Here is a 14,727-nt window from a genome sequence, read left to right on the forward strand (position 1 = left end):
GTTGAGGTCTCCACCCCTTCATGGAAGAGGCTCATGTGGGGTTTCCACTGCAACTTTAATCTGCTCATGACCATAGAGTGCATGGCCAGTGATCTGTGCAAGGCAGATAATCAGAAACGCTACTATAAAAAGAGATTTAAGAGCTCACACGCAAATGATTTGCTTTATTTTTGTTTGTGGCACAAACTGAAGGGCAAGAGGCAAAGGGCTGTTGTCCTGTGGCTCTTTGGCTATTTCACAGAGCCTGTTACACCAATATAAGGTGGGGCGGGAATTCCACAGGTCTTCGCACAAATCATAAATGGTGGGCTTAAATATGATTGGGGTGCACTGTGCAAAGTGGGTGTTAGAGGAGGGCTTAAACCCTGCCCTGATCTCCATTTTCCTTATCAAGTGACGCCCAGCAAAACTACTACCGTAGTTATCCAGTAGGAGAGCACAGATGGTGTGGTAGCTACATGACTGAACATTCAGAAGACTGCTGTGTAAGGTATGCAAGGAGTCCAGCTCAACATACCAGCAATTCAGGGGGAAGCTGTCTCTGCCATTGGAGGTCTTCAGGTAGAGACTGAGTAACTATTCATTTTTTTGTATATTCTAGCTCTGGATCTCCTGCACTGAGCAGTAGGTTGGAAAAGATAACCTCCATGGTCCTATCCAACTTTCTGTTCCCAGGAAAACAACACAGTGGGGTTTTAGGACCCTGGCATCATCCCAGTTTTCTGGAAACTCTCCAAACACCTGTCATATATTCTCTTACGTTCCATTTGAGGAAAGTATGTTTTTTGACCATGGCAGATAAATTAACATAACGTAACGGACTATTGAGATGAGTAAAATAAAAACAAACCCTTGGCAGTACAGGGTACGAACTGATCGTTCATGTGTTGCAGTAAGGTGGTTAAATCCTTCCAACTAAATTAAAAAGCTCAGTTTGGATTAGGTGCAATTCTACAACACTGTTGGTCTCCAGCTTGAACTTTTATTATTGTTGTTGTTAATTTTATTATGTATTTTGTCGATGCTTTCCAAACTAACTTTCCCCTGTAGAGCAGGATATAAATAGCAGGCACTCGCTTTTTGTTCTGCCTTTATTTTTTCATAAAGTTGTTAGTGTTTCTCTTGTGTGGTTTGTCTGTAAAATTTTGCAGAAAACATAATAAAAACATTTTTTTAAAAAAAAAAGTTCCATTGGGGAATCCCCACTACAATGGAACAAAACAATTTCCTGCCTTTGCTTGGTAAGTTTCCTGTTAGAAATTGTTTAACAAAAATCAACAAGCATATCCTCAAGCTCTAGACAAGTCTGTTTCTGAGCCTGCCCACCCCCTATTTATTCATCCTGTTAGGAAGTCTATTCCTTTCCTTCTAGTGGCAACTGAGCTGTTGTAGTTCTAAAATCTAGGGTCCACCCCCCTACTTGCTTGGGCTTGTAAAGCCAGCCCCACATCACTCAAAGGGAAAACTGCAAGAGACAGCAGATTGGAAATCCATAACCGAATGTGGAGAAGTGCTGTGGGAATTCCTCCAGCCATAGCTGTCACTATTTTGCAGTGCTCAAAATGCTCACGCAGATGGATTGCTTTTGGTAGCTAATGGGCTTCTCATGGAAAGCCAGCTCTATTATTAATGAGCCACTCCCTTTTCATAATATTACAAAGGCAAGTCCTATTCCACCCTGCCTCCACTTAACTGACATCTGACTAAGATAGTATTCTTGGAAAAGCTAGTTACACAACAGCATAACGTCGATCTTCCTGCTGCCTTTATATAACACCACGGATTTGTTTCATCTCTCGGTGTTGTTAAATATCACTCTGCTCATTTATTTATTTATGTGCCAGAGGAGATTAGAATCATAAGAAAATAGGAACAGCCAGGGCTTTTTTTTCTTCAGCCAGAACTCACCGACGCTCTCAGGTGGGTGCCATTGCCATTATAAGAGAACAGGGGAGGTGTTCATGGTGAGTTCTGGCACCTCTTTTTCTCGAAAAAAATAGCACTGTCGGATCTATCTAGTCCTGCATTGTGTTCACACAGTTGCTAACCAGATGCCCACGGGAAACCAGCAAGCTTTAGCGGAGATTCCTGCATTGCAGGGGGTTGGACTAGATGACCCTTGAGATCCCTTCCAATTCTACAGTTCTATGATATGCAGAACCCGAACACAAGAGGCAGAGCATGAACATCGTGGCTAGTAGCCATAGTTAGCATTCTCTTCCACAAATGTATTGTTACAGGTTTGCAGGGAAGACCCCCTAAACCCAACAATTTAATGAATGTCAGAACCTAGTTAATATTTGAAGTATTGAAGGGGAGATTCCATGCCAGTGGAAAAGTACAGGCTAAGCCTTCTTTCCAAGCCTTAACATGACAAAAGGTGTTGATGATCAACATCGTGGGCCTGGGCAGACAAGGGTTGTCAAAGGGAGTGGAGACAGGCTGTGCTCAGAGGGAAAATGTGCCTCTTTAAAAAAAGGCTTGGGCTAATTGATGGATGATGAGGAGTTGCTTGGGAAGAAAAAGGGGAACAAAGGCCAGAATGATCTTGACAGGCTGGCAGAAGGCTGGCTTGAAGAAATGCCTTTGACTGCACTGCTGTGGGAAATAAGCCCATGGGTCTAGCCAGGTGGGTAGGGAGGGGCAGCTGCCCCCCCAAAAAAAAATCAATTAAAAAATCAATAAAAATACATGGCAAACTGAGGTTCTGTCCCCCCCCCCACAAAAGGCCTGCTCCCCCTAACAAAAATCCTGGCTACGCCCATGAACAAGGCCCTCTTGAGATAACCATTCTGTAAGAGCTGAACTCCAGCTGTCTAACTTCAGGTGTAAATATGTGAATAAATAACGGTGCAGTAATAAAACTGTTAGCACATCTGAAGAGCTAAGAAGGTTCCAGTATGGTTTCAAATTAGATGGGAGACTGCATATTGAGATGGCTGCATTGCAGGGGATTGGTCTCTGCCGTTCTACCATTCTGTGATTCTGTTTCTTAAAGCTACGACAGCCTCCACTGTGTCTTGATTCTCAACACAACCCCAGGGTGAGTACCTGGAACCCCAAGGACTCTTGCTACCACTCAGCAGAAGTTGAGGGGCTGGCGCACCACCTGTGTAACAGTATGTAATCCTCTTTTGGTGGCCACCACTGCATCTTGTGGGAACAAATTCTATGGTTTAGCTCAGGCACCCCCAACCTTCGGCCCTCCAGATGTTTTGGACTACAATTCCCATCATCCCTGACCACTGGTCCTGTTAGCTAGGGATCATGGGAGTTGTAGGCCAAAACATCTGGAGGGCCACAGGTTGGGGATGCTTGGTTTAGCTACACACTGTGTGAAGAAGTGCTTTTCTTTTAAATTTTCCAATATTCAGCTTCATTGGATATCCAATAATTCTCTCTCTCTCTCCACTTCCTTCATGTCATGCATAATTTTATAAATGTCTGTCATGTTGCCTCTTACTCGCCGTTTCTTAAACTAACAAGCCCCAAATGTCATAACTTTCCTCATAGGGGAGATGCTCCATCCCCTTGATCATTTTGATTGCTCTTTTCTGAATAAGATTCCAGGTCTGATTGCAACAGCCTGTAAAATACTTAATAGTCACATTGTCTCCTCCTCCTCCTCCTCCTCCTCCTCCTCATGTTTTACATGAACTTTCTGGTTGGCAAGCAGACCTCATCCTTTTCTCAGGAAGTCAAAGACTGTTGTGTAAGGCTGTCTTAGGCCTACAGTCTCTGGCCCAGTTTTCTTCCGAGCTACACTAATGAATAGCTAGAGCACCATTGAAGATACCAGCAAGCTGGAATGGCTACAACTTCTGCGGGTTATTGAGTACATAGTGCCTATGAATGACTGCAGCAGATAGCGTAGTGGGGGGCAGGTGGCTTATTTAACAAGAAGTTACTCACACAGTTAAAAAAAGGAGAGAACGGCTTGTGCACTAATGGACAAATTGCAGTGGGAACAGGTAGTACTAAATAGTGTGGGCATTACTGACCTGGCACAGCTAAGCTCCCAAGTGACAACAGATTTCATGGCTGGTGCTTAAATCAAGGTCTAAAAAATAATCACGGAGGTTGTTTATGAATGTGTTTGTGCTACCACTCACTTCTTAGCCTTCCTTCCTTCCTTCCTTCCTTCCTTCCTTCCTTCCTTCCTTCCTTCCTTCCCCTCTTTCTTTTGAGAAATGAATTCAAATCCCCTTCACACTTTGCATGGGAGCAAACCCAGGAACCTGCAGCCAGTCCAACACTGTAGAGTTGGAAGGGACCATGAGGATCATCTAGTCCAGCCTCCTACAATGCAGAAAACTTTTGCCCAATGTGGGGCTCGAACCCACAACCCTGAGATTAAGAGTCTCGTGCCCTATCAACTGCTGAGCTATCACAGCAGTAATAAGAGATCCCATATGATCCATGTGTTTTCAGCACTCCCATTTTACTTTGTGTGTGTGTGTGTGTGTGTGTGTGCGCGTGCTGAAAATTTAATGTGTGATGGGGCCGCTAGGGGCGCCTTGGAAGATGGCCGACAATACCATCTCTCCAGCTCACACGAGGTAATTAAGAGGCTGATATGGGAGTAACTCAGCCTCCCAAAATTCTTCCCGGGGAAGGGAATATGCAGCCTTGTCCGTAAAGGTAAAGGTAAAGGTACCCCTGACCGTACAGGCCAGTCATGTCCGACTCTGGGGTTGCGCGCCCATCTCGCTTAAGAGGCCGGGGACCAGCGCTGTCCGAAGACACTTCCGGGTCACGTGGCCAGCGTGACAAGCTGCATCTGGTGAGCCAGCGCAGCACACGGAAACACCGTTTACCTTCCCGCTAGTAAGTGGTCCCTATTTATCTACTTGCACCCGGGGGTGCTTTCAAACTGCTAGGTTGGCAGGCGCTGGGACCGAGCAACGGGAGTGCACCCCGCCGTGGGGATTCGAACCACCGACCTGACGATTGGCAAGTCCTAGGCGCTGAGGTTTTACCCACAGCGCCACCCGCGTCCCAGCCTCGTCCGTAGTTGCCCATAAATCACCCCTGAGTTCGAAAGAAGGAGGGGGTGAGGGCACTGGACGGAAAACCCTTGAGTGAGCTTTGGATCTCCCGGACGCTGCTTCTGAGAGCGACTCTAGTTGCATTGCGTAAGATAAAATATTCGATATAAAAGTAATTGCACATGCTTTGAGCGAAGAAAAGGGTTTATCAGCTGCTAATTAAGCCTGCCACTGAGAAGTTAAGAGTGATGGAATGGACTGCCCAGAAGATAACATCAAAGAATAACAACTATGTTGGTATGTTGAAACGGAACAGAAAGGGGGGGGGGAAGCTTCTTCTTCTCTTTACGATATTACCTAACAACCCCTCCCCTAGAAGAACCATCACATGACTGATAGCAAGTGAGATTAGAAAATAAACTGTGTGGAAATAAAAATAATAACTAAAGGTTTTGTTTTTCGAAAGATCTGGAAAGAAAAATGAAAGGCTCTCCTGTGACGCAGTTCTTAATCGGGATCCGCCATTACGAGACAGACTATATTGCGAGATTAACAGTCAAAAGGGGAGGGGAGCCACTGCTTTGATGTTTGGATTGTAAGTTTGATTTGGCAAAATCTCCCCTGGAAAGACTGATTTATGGTGCAACTGGTCTGGGAAAATTAATGAGCAGACGCTTAGAATTTATTTCATCGGAACTGACAAAAATGGCGCCTGCCGTCCGAGCAGGACTTTTGGATCAGCGTGTGATGACTTACTGCAAACAAAAGACTTACCAGCTTTGAAAAGAAAAGAAAGGGAGAGCCTTACAAAGTTCACACAGAAACATAATAATGCTTGCTTTAACTTGCCTGTGGAAATAACTCAGAGGTTATTAAAAAGAAAAACGATAACAACAAGAAGATCGGAAGATGGGACTTGTGAACACCAAAAGCAGCAGAAATATGAGATGATTGGACCCTTACTGAACTCGAAGCATGGGAACCCCCAACAAAAATTTAAAATTTGGCAAAATATTTGGACTTAATGATATGTATTGGTATAATTTGGAATAACTAATGTGATATGATTGGATTGTTAAATGGAAAATTTAATAAAAATTATTATTATTATTTTAAAAAAGAAAATTTAATGTGTGACATGGCATTTCACATTGTGTTCTCCAGATGTGCCTGCAGAAAGGGGCTATATAAGGCTGAAACTTTGTAAACAGTGTGTCACAATCATGACCTACCAATCAGGACAACAAGCAACCATGGAACAATCAAACAAAATATAGATAAACAGATTATAGACTTATGCTGATTGGAGGTGTCTTGAAGTTTCTCTAGATTGCAAAAGTTTCCAAGATTAACAAAGGAGTTCAATAGCAGCAGGTTCTCTCATGATTGCTAGAAGGATTGTTGTGCAAACTATCCTCAGATGACTGAGGATGCCTCCAGACTGTCCATATTTGGCAGAAGGGATTCAAGCACATATTGGGAAACTGAAGTTGGTGCATTCAAAATGGATTAAAGTGCTTTGTTGCCCTAGCACAGGAAATCTGCTTTTGGAAAAAGAAACACAAGTTTTGCAGTTAGGAAAGTGATGGGGAAATGCATTGAAAATGGAGCGTACAAACAATTAATGGGAAGATGCAGGGCCTTTTTTTCAGCCGGAACCTGCACCTCTCAAGTGGGTGCCATTGCCATCATTAGAGAACGAGGGAGACATTCATGGTAAGATCCAGCACCTCTTTCTCTGGAAAAATAGCACTGGGAATATCCTGCAAGCAAATTAGGAAGAATGCTTGTTATCATATAAACTCCCTGTTTTGATCAAGCAAATTGGGATGAAAACGGCCACCTGGAGGAGCACAAAATTCAATGCAATCAGGTTTGCACCCACAGGGCTCCTTGAGAACTGGGCTGCTGTTAGATAAGAATGAAAAGCCATAAGCAGTATAAGAAGAGCTATATAAATATTGCTGATAGTGTTAAATGGTGTCTTCAGGCTGAAGAAGGTGTCCATGCCCAGTCTTGATCTTTCCACCTGCCTGCTGCACCTCTTCACCTTTCAGGTAAATAATTTGTAGGGCAGCTCTGTACCACCATGCCAGCCACTCCTATTCCCATCCCACCTCAGTGTAAATGCTTTAGAAATTATTACCAAATAAAACTACAATGAGGTGAAAAATTCTGACACAAGAACCAAATGTGGGAGACTGAGCATTTCTCTCCCTCTCTCCCCCTTACTTGCTTATTTTTCATTGGTTATCATTCGTATAGTAAAGTCCTTTAATGACTGAGGAGCTACTGTCATAGATCACATTTGACAGAGTAGCCATGTAGTTTGATTCTTCTTTAGTTGTGCAAAATAACTGTGGGTGCAGTGTTTTTAAAGCTGAAGGGAGAACGTCAAGTTTTAATTGATAGTCCAATTCAAAGCCAGTTCCAGGTGCAATTTCAACCCCCAAGTGAAATCCTGCAGATCCCAACTCCAGAAACACCGACATCTGCAGTAAGTGTCTGCAGAAGCACTTGGATCACTATGATCTGCAGTAGGTGCCTGCAAGCAACCCCCTCTTTTCATGCCCCCTCCCCTAACACCCTGTTGCAGCATCATTCTGGGACATTGTGGTGATATCAAAAGGTTGTTTTATAGTGAATTACCAAACCACTGCAGCCATTTGGTAAATTTGGGACCAGGCGAGGGGCCTTGTTCAAGTGTCAGTGGGCTGTCCGCAGCTGCCCCAACATGGTATTGCCACTGGTTCTGGAACAATGAACTAACTAAAGCTTCGGGTCACAGCTGACCTTGTTCCCATCTTCGCTGTAAATTTGTGGGACTATGACTTAGGCCCACCCACCACACCAGATGCAGGCTACCCAGCCACAACGGGTCTCTTCCTTAAAGACCGCTTTCCTTCCATTTTGTACTGAAAGCTAACAAACATTTTGTATTTTGGAGCAAAAAATGGATAGCTTGCTTTCTGGCAACAGTGCTCAGCTGAAATAATTGTCAATATATTTCGACATCTGCCGCAGCAGGTGGGAACGGGGGTGAGCTTGAATTTCTTGTGATGGCCTAGAAGCTTCAGAGTCAGGAGGACCTCTGTGTCAGATGGAGACGGGTGTTGGGGAACGTACCGTCTGCAGACATTACCTTCGGTCTAAGCCTGAAGCCGTGACAAATTAATGGACCAAATACGAAAACCTCCTGGGTGAAACCACATAATCTCCTTAAGTCAAGGAATGACTTAATAGTACTTTCTGTTGCTATTAGAGTCTTTGCCATGAGGATCTCAGTTTAATTAAGGCAAGCAGCAAGAATTGCAAGGTGGTCTGGAAAAACGGGTTAAACTGAATGCAGCAATAAGAAGCTCTGCGAGGAATTTAATTGCTGTTGGAAAAAAGCCAGTGCCAGCTCCAGGTCTTGAGGGGCCCTTGGGCAAGACATTCTCCATAGGCCCTTCCTCCTGCAGGGAGCCTACCTTCCCACTGCCATTGCTGGCAGATGTTCCTGCTCCTTGGCCTCATCACAGCTGTGCCACCTTCTCGCTTGCCAGAACCAATAAGCAAGCCAGCAGTTGCAGCTGCTTCCCTTCCTCCACCTCACCACAGTCGTTGTTTGCTTGCCCATCTGGGCCAGAGCAAGTGATCGAGGAACAATAAGACCAAAATAGTGAAGGAGGAAGAGCAAGTCCAGAGCACTCCTGTCAGTCAACTCACCACTGACTGTTTTGTTTTGGCTTAACACTTTGTATTTTCTCCAAGTTATTTGTAGCCAGCAGTGTACATTTTAGAAAGTTGTGTTGAATAATCATTTGATCTATTTTTTTCAGTTTTATAATCACCATTTTAAAAATAACACATCTGTCTTCACACAGGTTGGCCACTGTGAGAACAAGAAGCTGGACTAAATGGGCTATTGGCCTGATCCAGCAGCCTCTTCCTATGTAGTTATGCGCTCCTCCTCCACAAGGCTCAAGAACTGTGGGGGATTGGGAAATGGCTTTCACAGCCCAATTCAGTGTCCACTTCACCCTCTCAAACTAGTTGGGACTTGCTTCTGAGAGAATATGCATAGGGTTACCCTGTCAGTGTCAACCAACACATGATACTCTCCAGCAAATTTTCCACCAGTAACATAAACACCACATGGCATTCCTTACCCAGCAGGTCAGATAAACCCAGAAATTAATCCCGAACTGTGCAAGTGGGTGTGATGAATCTATTGTAATGAAACCTCTAAGCCACTTATAAAAAAGCCAATCCTTTATTTTGATGGCAAGTAGTAACTAGTCAGCTGAGTGTTGAATGTCCCAGAGGGAAGTAAGGATGTGAGTTGCATGTAATCTAAAGGTAAAGGTACCCCTGCCCGTACGGGCCAGTCGTGTCTGACTCTAGGGTTGTGCGCCCATCTCACTTAAGAGGCCGGGGGCCAGCGCTGTCCGCAGACACTTCCGGGTCACGTGGCCAGCGTGATGAAGCTGCTCTGGCGAGCCGGCACCAGCGCAGCACACGGAGACGCCGTTTACCTTCCCGCTATAAAGCGGTACCTATTTATCTACTTGCACTTAGGGGTGCTTTCGAACTGCTAGGTGGGCAGGAGCTGGCACCGAAAGACGGGAGCTCACCCCGCTGCGGGGATTCGAACCGCCGACCATGCGATCGGCAAGCCCTAGGCGCTGAGGTTTTACCCACAGTGCCACCCGCATGTAATCTAGATGAGAACAAAATAAGGATGAGTTAACTCTTTGATTTCTTGGTGTGTTGGTGGCTGAACTGCACAGTAAGGATTTCTGACCTGCATCGGACTCCAGCCTTGACACTGCGCATATGAACCTAGTAGGGTATCTATCATCTTTCCTCCTCTCTTTCTTCTTTTCAACATTTCAACAAAAAACAAAACACCTGTGTATTCTGCACTGCATTGTCTTCTATAAGCTCATGTTTCCTCATCCCTCCCGCCTAGTCTCTTAATCCTCTTAGTTTATTGCATTGTTCAGGAATGGCTCAATACACTTTGCTGCCTGAGGCAAAGGATAAGATGGCGTGTGTTCCACCCCAGTTCTATGTTCAAGAACCAACTGGTCTTTCTTCAGTACTGGAGACAGGACAGCAGCATTCTCTTGCGCACCTGAAGGCAGCTGACTAGGCTGCAGGGCAGGTCACATGCAGCTGATGCTGATGCTGAGATGGCCTCATTCTGCTGGCACTGGTTTTTGCTGATTTTAGAGTGTAAACCTAAGGGCAGGGAATCATTACTTTTTAAAGCACTCCGCCTGCCCTGCCACTTTCCTCTGGGAAAACCTGCTCTTTACCGCTGAATTGGAGCAAACATCAGTAGGGTTTTCTTTGGATTGATGTTTGCTCCGATTTAGCACTAAAGAGCGGATTTCCCAAGGGGAAGCGGCAAGGCAAACGCAAAACCACTCAGACTTGTGCTTTCTAGGGAAAAGAAGAAGTGTGGGCGAGCCCTAATCGTTTTAGACACTTTAGAATTTGGTGGTAGTGGTGGATGAGCACATGGACAGATGTGGCTGAGGCCTGATAAAAGAGGCAATTCCCTAGTAGTGGTTTGCTGCAGAGTGCAAGTAATTGCTTTGCAGTAGACTGGTTATCTGTATTGGGCCTGCCAATTTCTTTTACTATTTATTTCTGTGTTATATTTAGCAGTCACCTCATGCTATGAGCCTCTAGAGTTCATGTACAAGAGGTTTCTGATCAGGTGAAGAAAAGTGGTGTGAGTCTCCGTTACCATTTGGCAGGAAAATCAACTGACTCCACTCAGACACATTGCACAGTGACAGTTGGGCTGCATCTACCACCCCCAATGACCTCTGCCTCCCCTCTACCCCTACTTCCTCCCCCAATGAACTAACCTGAGTTGTGCTTTGTATGCACTCCCCACATGCCTATAATCTTTATTCAATATACTGCTTGTGCAGAATCTGCTGCTCTAATCTAATTTGTGTGCTTCATTGTGCAAACATCACATGAATGGCTTATCGCAGTGAAAGGCATATTGTAGCAGGGAATCTCATGCTGGTATAATTAAAGGCCTGCTTGCATAGCCATTCACACCTCTGTTTGCAGGGATTTATAACTTAGCTGTACAAATGAATTCAGTCTCTACTGAAAATTGGTGTTCTTTGATCCAGAGCATGCCCGCTTTGGAAGAACTTCCCAAATGCAGGAATGGGAAATGGTCATTAAAGATAAAATAAGTTGGAGTCAGCGAGAGAGATACATCCCTGACCTCTACAACTTATTGTGACAGCAAGCAAGGCAATGTGTTCATGTGAAGCCCTTGGCATCTAGAAAAATAGGGACCTATACTGTAATTAGAACCAGGGGCGCCGACTTATAAAAAATATTGGGGGGGCCCAAGACCTCCAAACCGCTGCTGCTGGGGGAACGAAAGGGGCGAGCCCCGGGCTGCCCCGAACCTTAAGTGAACCTGTGCCGCCGTGGGCGGTGAATATTAATGAGCTAGGGGGAATCCCCGCTTCTCGCGGGGCTGACGCCAGCCCCGCGAGATTGTTGATGGGTCGAGAGCCCGCAACCCCACCCCCTCTCTAGATCGGGAGTGGCTTTGTTTTAACTCATTACATTATTTTAAAAGGTAACTATCGTCAAACAAGGAAAATAAAAAATACCAACATAATTTTGTGATTTTACAAAGCATAATATAACTAATAATTTTCTTAAATTATTGGGGGGGCAGAGCCCCCCCAAAAGAATTTTTGAGGGGGCTCGGGCCCCCTCAGGCCCCATGGAGTCGGCGCCTATGATTAGAACAAAGCTTCTTTTTTGCAGTTTCTGCTACATTGCAGCAACATGTTTAGAAGTGGGGCAGCTGAGTGGGTTACATGTTTTGATCCCAAATTTTGTTCTGAATTACTCCAAATTTATACCAATGTAACACAATACAGTTTTCCCTGGGGCCACATTCATATTGTGGCTAAAGCTGTGGTCCTAATAGCACTTCTTTGAAAATTAAAATTAATGAGGCCCTTCAGCTGAAGAGTAAGAATCTGCACCACCTTGTTTGTTATTAATGTTTATTGAAAAGGCTGGAGGGAAATGATGCAATGTCAAGTTCTATTGTCAGTTGGAATCATTCTTATTTTGGTGTGGATGTTTACAGCACAACTGAGTCTACTAGGATTTACTCCCAGGTAAATGAGACTTTGTATTATGTGCACACAAGAATGCCTTTGCTTTTCCTGGTGAAATGTTGGAAGCCAGTAGAGTATGGCATCTGTTTATTACATGGATTCGTCTCTTCCTCCAAGGAGCTCAGGGCAGTGGTCTGCATAGGATTATCCCATTTTATCCTTACTACAACCCCATGAAATAAGTTAGTCTGCAAGAGCGAGGCTGGTCCAAGGTCACATGTAGGCTTCAGGTCTTTGTCTTAGCTAGAATTCAAAGCCAGGTCTCCTGGACCCAGTGTGCTTTTCCCTGACTCACCTTACCATCAACGCTTCAGCACCCTCACAAACATGGCCCCTCTGGTGTGGAGTATAATATTGGCCAAACCTTCTAGGGCTCTTGTGGCTTTAAGCCAGCATTCTGTCTCTGGATTTCTATTCACCATATGAAAAAGTATGATGAGCACACTGCCTTCTAAGCCAGAAATTGCTGTTGAGGGAGTTTCTTTCTTTACTAGTAGCCAACTGGCACACTTCAGTCTCTCCCCACTCCTTTGCCTTCAAAGGAGAGCAATGGAACATGGCCAAGGCTAAAAGGCAGGGAGTAAAAACTGTGCATGCAGCAAGGTGTGGTCCTGATACCCGCATTTATGAGCTTCACCCAAAGGTACTAAAGAAATCTCAGAGCCTCTGTCTACAGTCGTTGAAAATTCTTGGAAAACAGGTGAGGTCCCTGCAGACTGAAGACAGGCAAATGTCCCTATTTATAAAAAGGGGGGGAAGAAGACCCAGTTTACTACCGACTGGGGAGCTTGACATCAATGCCAGGAAAGGTCCTAGGACAAATAATTAAACAATCTGTGAGCACCTAGAAAAGGATGCTGTGATTACTAAGACCCAGGATGGGTTTCTCAAAAGCAAGTCCTGCCAGACAAAATTCATTTCCATTTTTGATAGAGTTACAAGCTTGGTGGATCATGGGGATGCTGTGGACATAGTGTATCGTGATTTCAGAAACGGTTTTGACAAAGTCCCCTATGATATTCTTGCAAAGAAGCGTGTAAAATGTGGGTTAGTTAGGTCAGCTTGTTGACTGACATTAATGGTTCCTCGTCATCCTGGGGAAAAGTGACAAGTAGGGTGCTGCAGGACAGAGGTGGAGCTACCTACTCCGACACCTGGAGCGGCGCACATGCTGTGCACCCAGGGGCGGGGCTAGCCACCCATGGCAAGCGTCACAGGGAGGTTCAGCCCGAGGTAAGCGTCCCGGGGGGAGGCGTGGCAATGTCACCCCCCTCAGGGAGGACATCCGGGGTGGCCTGCCCCCACTGCCCCCCCTTCCTCCGCCACTGCTGCGGGATACTGTCCTGTGCCCATTGTTGTTCAATGTCTTTATAAATAACTTGGATTAAGGAATTGAGGGGATGTTCATCAAATTTGCAGATAACACCAAATTGGGAGGGGTAGCTAGTGCTGCAGAAGGTAGAATTGGGGTCCAAGATGACCCTAACAGAATGGAAAACTGGGGCAAAACTAGCAGAATGAATTTCACTAGGGACATATGTAAGGTTCTATACTTAAGCAGGAAGAACCACCTGCACCTGGCCTAGAGGTAAAATGTGACTCTCCAGTCATCTTTAGTTAGCTTCTGGGACACTCCTGGGATCATTCCGCTGTCACACTAGCCTTCTCTATGCCCTCATTGAATGCTTTTGTCTGATTGGAATGTACCCTTGAACTATGATTATCCCTCTTGCTTGTCTGATTGGAAGTTGGGTGTGGGTGGGTGTCTGGGTTTAGCATGGCTGTTTGCTGCATAGCCTACTGCACAAATGCAAGAATCACATCTATTGCTCCATCTATTTTGCCTGTGGCTCCACCCACACCCATCAAGTGGCATGTGGCCCCTGGATGTTTGCCCACAAAGGTATGTGGGGTATATTTCTATAGGAGATCAGCTAGGGAGGCAGGACCAGACAGGCTGCTTTAGCTCTGAAGACCTACTATAATAATGTAAAGATGTAATAAAACTCTTGGGGGTTGTCCTGTTGTATTGTTGTAAGAAATTGTGCTATTATGATGATGTGGCTTTTCATGTTAGCAGGATCTACTTGTGCAGGATCCACCATCAGGCAATGCATGGTCTCCAGTCCACCAGTGCTGAGACAGAGGGTCTGTCATCTAATCCCACCCTATGAGGATTCCAGCAGCCCCTGGATGCTACAGCAATGTCTCTCAGGCAAAAGAACAGGGAGAGGAAGTCACATTGTACAGGCTTGTACATCTTGTGCTAACAAGATGACTTCCTTTGATATGACTCAAGAGTGCCCCTGAAAATGTGTAAATTCTACACCATTTAACTAAGGCACTGGATCTCCCTGTGCCATTGGAACACCAAAGAAATAAGATCTCTTTGCATCAAAGAGCCTGAGACTGTTGTCAGTTGTCCTCAGTTTCTAAACATGCAGAAGGGCTAAATATGTAGATGTAGGGATGCTGTCACAGGAGTGTGCAGGCCAGTATTCACACCGTTCAAAGATGGAGTTAACTTTTTATTAGCAAAAACATGATCTCTACAGACTTGATTGTCGGGCCTAATG

General features: G+C 45.1%; 1 long non-coding RNA gene across 1 annotated transcript; it reads left to right on the top strand.

Moving 5' to 3' along the window:
- Positions 1-296: 296 nt before the first annotated feature.
- On the top strand, positions 297-14,550 carry LOC310838881. The gene is made up of 3 exons (XR_014561203.1): positions 297-490; positions 6,979-7,045; positions 14,232-14,550. It is a non-coding gene; the product is annotated as an uncharacterized lncRNA (long non-coding RNA).
- Positions 14,551-14,727: the final 177 nt, after the last annotated feature.

Source organism: Podarcis gaigeae (assembly GCF_964106915.1).
Source record: "Podarcis gaigeae genome assembly, chromosome: 2".
Taxonomy (NCBI): domain Eukaryota; kingdom Metazoa; phylum Chordata; class Lepidosauria; order Squamata; family Lacertidae; genus Podarcis; species Podarcis gaigeae.